This window comes from Natrix helvetica (genome assembly GCF_964273705.1).
Source record: "Natrix helvetica genome assembly, chromosome: Z".
Classification (NCBI taxonomy): Eukaryota; Metazoa; Chordata; class Lepidosauria; order Squamata; family Natricidae; genus Natrix; species Natrix helvetica.
Window position 1 is genome coordinate 33355126 of NC_138554.1, and position 8403 is coordinate 33363528.

Below are 8403 nucleotides of genomic sequence, written 5' to 3' on the forward strand. Positions count from 1 at the left end.
TTCCTCTTATCTCTTATTCTTTTTGGTATCTGTTTCAAAATGGTTATTTCTTTGTCCTTATATCTTAAAGGTTCCCCCCTTTGAGCCCCTAGAATCTCATCTCTTGTAGTCTTTCTAAAAAAATTAACATGAACTTTCCTTGGAACATTGTGTGTTCTAGCATATGCTGAGTTGATTCTATATATCAGATCAATATCCCACCCTAACTGTTTATCTCTTTTAATATAATCTGCTAACATTGTTATCATAGTCTCCCTTAAATCTTTATCCTCCATTTCAGGTATATTTTGAAATCTAAGAAAGAAAGACATCCATTCAAATTCCATTTTTTCCATAAAGTTCTCAAACCCAAGATTTTTTTTTTGTAAAGCCTTCACCTCTTCTCTCACCCCCACAGCACCTTCCTCCAGGGCATTTATTTTCTGACTATTTTGTAAAGTCTGTTGTTGATTTTCTCTGAGTTCTTCCTTTAAGTCGGCCAACTGCTTTTTTATTTTGTCCTGTCCCTTTAAGAGTGTCTGGAACATTTGATGAAACATTTCTTGAGACTGCTGTTCCCCTTCGGAGGCTTTAGGTTGTAAGAAGGAAGATAGTTGTGTTTGTTGGGGAACAGGACTTGAGACAGAAGAAGATGGAGCCGAGGCTGGTTTAGGAAGGGGGGCCTTTTTCGCAGGCATTGCAAAACTCAGAGAAAGTTCTAAGTCTAGACAGAAAAAAATGGTGTCTGCAGAAGTGCGCCGTCAGGGGGGATCCACCGGCAAGCAAAGTCCAATGTGGGATATTAGTCTTTCAATACAGCTCCCCTCCAGTTGTAGTCAATTTTTCCCAATCCAAGGAAGATTGTACAAAGAGATTCCTCTAGGGTTCACTGGGGTTTTGTAATTCCAACCCAGAAGATTTTTCAAAGACGACAGTTAATTTGTAATGGCAGTAAAAATGGGGGAAGAAACGCCATTTTGGCTCAGCCCTCTCAAGGGATCGGAGAGCAACCATTCAAAAAGTTTCCATTCATAGTTTATTAGGTCAGCTCACTTTCTTTCTTTCGCAATTGTTCAAGAGAGTCATTATCCCATTGCTTGAAAGAAGTGAACATCAAAAGGGTTTTTCCCCAGTTCTCTCTCTCTCCTCCAAGAGTGAGATCGTATAAAGCCGCTTTTCCGAGAGGGGGGGAGAAAAAAACCCCTCTCCAATCCTAACACTTTATCAAGATCAAAGAGTCTTAGAAAGACTGCTAATCCTTATTTACTTAGTTGTTCAAGAAGCAAGAAAAAGACCCCGGGGGAACTCCCCCCTCACTGCATTTCTGCTGTTGCCTTCACGTAGAGCATTTTCTTCCCATCTCCTCAGGACGAAGGCACGCGTGGCATGTGCACCCCCCAAATGCCTCCTGGTGCCTAGGGTAAAGCTGGCAGCCCCCCCTGTGGCCGCTGCTGCTCCAGGGGGCTCCAGCAAGCCACCCCCTTGGCAGGACGCCCCTACAAGGCACCCTGTGCCCCCCCACAAGTCAGGGGGAGCCTACCAGGATGGCAAGCGGCGGACAACATGTCCATCATCCACAGAAACCGGAAGCAGAATCCCAATAGAGGTTTTATTTTTTGATAGGCATGTGTATTTTGCTGTTGATCTAATTTCATTAGGTATAGTGGAGCACTTGAATGGAATTCTTCCGAAACAACAACTTCTTTTCAAAAGAAATGTCACATTAGTCCTGACAAGCACAAAAATGTGACTTTGGCAAAAAAATAAGCAGTATTTTTTCCCCTCTTTCTGTACATTGCTTAATGGTAAATGTCTCCACCCATTTTCTTCCTATTATACTGCTGAATTTATGGCAAAATTGGAAGTGGGGAGACCAAAGTTTTCTTTAAAGATATGGCTAAAAGTTGTAAGCTTTGTCCTCTTGCCTTTCTTTCCACTTCCAATTCTGCCTCTCTAAAACTCATGAAAAGTTGTCTATTTTAAAAATAATTCCTAACTTGAACACACCACAGAAATCCATTGAAGAAATTCCATCTTCTTATATAGCAAAATATATTGTTACATTGGAGGCTCTTAAAGGTGCATATCCACACAGATACTAATATGTAAGATACTATAGTACTGTATTTAAACTGTGTATCAGAACTAAAGGTGTCTTTAATGTGTGTCTGGTGGTATATCAAGGGCAGTTCCAAAGAATACTCTTGTATCGTCATTTATGCTCTATATGATGATGCAGAAATCTCAAGGACATTCCTGAGAAGAAGTGATGGTTTCCTGAAGATACATCTATGCAGACAGCTGTTTTTCAGTATATTGTATAATATAATAGTATAATATTTATTGTCATTGTACTTAAATACAATGAAATTGGTTTTAACCTCACTGGTGCAAAATTAGAGCAGAAACGGAAAAAAAAAGAAAAAAAACTAGCATGTGCATGGAATGATTGTGGTTGTATTTAAAAGTCTGACAGCCCACGGGTAGAAACTATCTTTAAACCTATTTGTTTGGCTGGCTATACTTTGATGTCTTCTGCCCGATGGTAGAAGTGCAAAGAAACACTGACCAGGGTGTGAATCATCTTTGAGTATCTTTCTTACTCTGCTAAAGCAGCAATATCTGGCGATGTCATCCAGTGGTGTCAGAGGGCAACCAATGGATTTTTGTGCCGAATTGATCACCCTCTGTAGTGCCTTCCTGTCTGCAGTGTTAAACCAGCATACCATATTGTAATGCAATATGTGAGGACACTTTCTATGGTGGACCGATAGAAAGACATCATCAGCCATCAAGAAGTCTTTGATCCATTCACAAATGAGGGGAGGGAAATTCAGGACAGTAAACTTTTCAATGAGAATTCCTGGTAAGATGGTGTAAAAAGCCGACCTATAGTCTATAAAAGCATTCTGACATAATTCTCACATTTCTCAAGGTGGCTCAGTGCAATATGTAGAGCAGTGGCAATGGCATCCCCTGTCGACCTGTTGCTTCTATAAACAAACTGGTGTTGATCAAAATTTGGTGGAAGACAGGACCTGAGGTGTTATAGGACCAGTCTCTCAAAGCACTTCATCCATATAGACGTCAGTGCAATGGGTCTATAGTCATTTAAGCTATTCATGGCTGCTTTCTTTGGAACTGGGATAATTGTGGCTGCTTTCAAGCAAAATGGGACTCTAGCCTGTTTCAGGGAGATGTTAAAAATCCTTGTCAGGACCCCTGTTAATTGGTCAGCACAGGTTTTTTCCACTTTCCCCTACCCGCTGTCTGGACCTGCAGCTTTGTTAGGATTTACAGCCTTCAGCACAGCTCTCACTTGATGTTCATCCATGGTGAGTGGCTGGAGGTTAGAGGGCCTTTGGGCTGGAGCCACAGAGACTGATCTTTTGACCTCAAAGTGGGTAAAGAAGCTATTTAGCTCCTCTACAAGCAGGGCATTAGCATTGGCTATTTTTTTTCGTATTGCCCTTACAGTTGGTTAGATGTTGCAGCCCCTGCCACACCTGTCTTGAATTATTATCTTCCAGATACTTCTCTATGTTTTGTTTGTATTTCTGTTTAGCTGCCTTAATGCCTCTTCTCAAGTTTGCCCTGGCTTCAGAATTATTCTAGTATATTATTTCCACATATTTCCCTACATAATTTTTCCTGAGAAATATTGCTTTTCTGCTACCTGAGAATGAAAAAAGAGGAAAAAGGGAGGGAGGGATAGAAGGAGGGGAGAGAGGGAATAAGGAAGGAAGGAAGGAAGGAAGGAAGGAAGGAAGGAAGGAAGGAAGGAAGGAAGGAAGGAAGGAAGGAAGGAAGGAAGGAAAATATTGAAAAGTAATTATAATTTCACCCATCCCCAAGTGTTTAAATAACCCCTCTGCTGTTATTTTGATGTCAGACAGTTTCTAAATCTAATGAATCAACCCAAGTTAATCAACCCAAGTCACAACATCACAAAAGGAGTGGTTGATCATATTAAAATTCCAGAAAGATAGTGATTATTAAGAATGGCTGGGAAAGAAATAGGTCAGGAAGCCAGATATCCAAACGACAAATGAGATTCCAAATCTGAAAATCCTAAGTGTAATAGATGTACAGTGAAAAAGTTAATAGAACAATAATAATAGAAAATATTCCTAAAGCAATGGACTGTATTTTTCGGAATATAAGATGCACTTCCCCCTCAAAAAGAAAATGGGTGGAAAAGTCTGTGTGTCTTATACATAAATATTGTGGTGGCGGGGAGGATTTAGTGTTGCACCAAACAGGATGGATAGTGGGAGGCAGGGGCAGATTTTTTTTTCTTGTTTTCCTCCCCAAAAGCTATCTGCGTCATAGTTCAGAGTGTCTTATAGTCCAGAAAATATGGTATATCCTGGTTATTCAACATAGAATGGAAATGCTTTCACATTTGGAGACAAGGTTTCAGAGGTGGTTGCTACTGGTTTGCACTGGTTTGAGCAAACAAGTAGTGGTATTTTGGCCTTGGTCACAGAACCAGCAGTGACCCAGGTTGGTGATGCCCCTGAACTGGTTCCCTGGTTGCCACTGCCATTGCCGGCATGTTTTGAGTAATTTGTCAGTCAACTGTGCACGTACAAGCAGCAAATCAGCAGCAAACCACACCTGCAAGGATTGTTTACATTTCAGGAATATAGACTGATGTGAGTCATCTTTCCATGAAGGAAACATTTCAGGGGAATAAATTTTTGGGTAAATGTACCAAACGGATTATTTTATTAAAGCTATGATCCATAAATCACAAGAGGTATGAAAGAGTGATCCATAGTTCACAAGATCCAAGAAATTCCACATAAATAGATCGGCTTGCTTGTTTGATCTTTATAACATTTGCCTACCAAAATAATCCCATATGATGAACATAGCCTATTCTTTCAATCAATCTTTTCAGTGTATTTTTTTTCAGCAAAGATTTGTGTGGCCCCATAATGCCATTGTTAAAACATCTTCTTAATTTTATGCAGTAAATTTGCTTGGCTTCATTCTTTCAGTAGGGATATTAAACATTCTTTTTCCCCATTTTGCAGGATGCCTTTGGATATCTAGGTATACATTAAGTAACTATGGAATTTATTCTGAAGAAAACTACTTACATTTGATGGGAACATCTCTTTAAGTACTTAAAAAAAGAATAGTTAGCTCTTTTTTTTTATTGTAGTACCATTAAAAATAGAATCCTCCCAAGTAGAACCAAATAGATTTCCTCCCAACATACCCACACATACACACTGCATATGCATAGTTACACATGGCATATGAATAATATTATGCAAAGTGTTTTAATATCTAACGGGTTGTCACAAAGAAGAGTGGGTTAACGTCGAAGCTCATTAGTAAGTCGCTGGGCTGTAAGTTTTGTTTCTTTATGATCTCTATGAACTGGAATGAGTTTTTTACGTGTGAGGTGATGGATTCTGCATAGGTCTGTAGTTGTTTGGCGAGAAACTTACAGCCCAGCGACCTACTAGTAAGCTTCGACGTCATATTCCTCTTCACCCAAGTACCAATCAAAGAAGCCTTAACAGCTATTCAAAACAAATACAACCCCCCCAAACATATCCTATATCTGACCAACGACTGCCTTTCCAACACATACTTCATCTATAACGGACAAAAATACAAACAAATAGAAGGAGCACCCATGGGATCACCCCTCTCACCTGTCATTGCTAACCTCTACATGGAACACTTTGAAACCCAAGCTCTAGAAAAATCCGATCACAAACCCAAACTCTGGCTCAGATACGTAGACGACACCTTCATAATCTGGCCACATGGGAAAGATAAACTGGACAACTTCCTCACACACCTCAACAACCTACACCCCAAAATACAGTTCACCATGGAAACAGAATCCAATAATCAACTCCCCTTCCTAGATGTCTTAGTCTATAAGAAATCCAATGGATCCCTAGGACACACCATCTACCAAAAGAAAACACACACACACACACCGCTATTTACACGCACTCTCACACCACCACCCAGCACAAATCAACTCTGTAGCCAAGACACTCATCTCCAGAACAAAACGCTTAGCTGACGAACAACACCTCAAAACCGAACTACACACTCTCACCAACGTATTAATATCCAACGGATTCCAAAGAAACAATATAACTAACCTAATCCAAAAAGAAAACCCCACTAAAATCCAAGACAGTAAACAAGAAAATGGCAAAGCCCTCCTCCCATACATAAAAGGCACCACAGACAGAATCAGCAAGATCCTCCACAAACACAACATCAAGACAGCATTCTACACAAACCGAAAAATATCCACCATCCTAAGAAACCCCAAAGACAAAATAGAGTTAAAAAATCAAGGAGTATATGAAATCCCATGCACCACCTGCCCTACCACATATATCGGACAGACCAACAGAAGAATAAAGGCACACATTGAAGAACACAAAAACTCAGTCAGAAAGGAGGAACCAACTTCTTCCCTAGTCCAACACCTCAAAGCCACAGGACATGATATAGACTTTAAAAAGACCAGAACTATTGCCAAAATTGAACACTTTAATAACAGAATAATCAGAGAAGCGATTGAGATAGAGAAACGGCCACACAGTATGAATAAACGAGATGATACCTCCCGCCTACCAGCCATTTGGAAACCCACCCTCACTAACAAACGAGTCCCTAACACAAAAAATGATATCAGACCCACACTCACAAAAACCACACAGGATGTCACTATCACACATCCACGCAAAAAGCAAACCCAAACCCACACCGAGGATGACCTCAAACCGGAAGCCCGACCACAAACCAGAATCCAGACCACATCTGCATTATTAACCACTTTAAACCCCTCCAATCCATACATGAAGCAAACTGATGCCCACCACGGAGATGTGGCACTACCACAAACGCGAAGCCAAACAACAGTAACCCAACTCACCAGCTCAAATCCCTCTACAACTCAGACTAACACAAGCACAACCAAGCCCCCACCCATACAGAACACACCCCCATCCAATCAGAACACAGCCAAACTCCCATCCAATCAGAGCACAGCCAAGCCCCCTACCAATCAGAATGCACCTCCTCCCAATCAGAATGCAGCCAAGCTCCCACCCAATCAGTTCAAATCCCCACTGGCAGTTAAAAAGAGAAAGCGGCCGAGACCTCACATTGCTCCTGGAAGCACCAACCTGAAGATGATGAATGAGACTTCATCGAAACATCGTGAAGACACTTCAAATTCTACGCGGGAAAAAACCCGAACAACCAAAGACTTACATATAAACACCCGCGAAAACCTCAAAACACACACACACACACACACGTGTGTGTGTGTGTGTGTGTGTGAAATTTGGAGTATGTTTGCAGAAAATATTTTCCAATATTCAGAGTGTATGTGTGTGTGATATATGTGTGTGTGTGTGTGTGTGTGTGTGTGTGTGTGGGCTTAAAAGATGGCAGGTGTGATCCTGCCGAAACGTTGCAAAGACAATCTCAACCTTACACGGGAAAAGACCCGAATACAACAAAACCAGCATACCCACACCCGTGAAAATCTACGAAAACAAATATATATATATCTCACACACACATACACTCCGAATATTGGAAAATATTTTCTGCAAACATACTCCAAATTTCAGCAAATTAACAAAAGAGTATCATTCCTTTATTTTTTTCCACATCCAATGTTTAAATGTATCCATTATATCTTTATTTCATGTTTTTCTAACTCAGAGAAGGAAATTTTTCTTGAAATTTTACAACATAATGCAAATGTGTGCTATAAATATATGGATGGTTTGGGTTTTTTTACCCTGATTTATAGGACCTTCTTGATATCCTATCTTCTTGTCAAATCTTCCGTCAGAATTCTGAATTAGCTGTTTCTTTACTGGCAACAGTGTGAAATAAAAGTGCAGCGTGAAAATACCTATCTTGAAATTGTGTACATTATGAAGAATTTAGAAAAAAATAATTTACAAAAAGCAATCCCATAGATAGTGGGAAAGAACTGAGTAAACAGGAAGAAAAAAACACACTGACTTTTCAAAAGGCTTTGAATAAAATAATAAAAACAATTAGACAACCATGAAAAATTCCTAACCATTTGTTAGGTAAAATTCAGTTTAAATTAAAATCCAAAATCAATGTCTATCACTGTTACCACTATTGCTGATACATCTACAAATACATCTTTTAATGCACATTATATTTACAACTGCTCTTTTTCATTTCTGAAGCCCTTTATAGAACATAAACACTCATTTATATTCACAGTCATACAATTTCCTTAAGTTTTATTATTTTAGCTATCAATTTCTATTTAAATGTATCAGAATTTAATCAGAAAATAACTTGGAAAAATTGTAACTTAATCCTTTTAAATTTATTTTAGCATCCAAGCCTCTTAAAAATATTTATTCCATTGCCAAG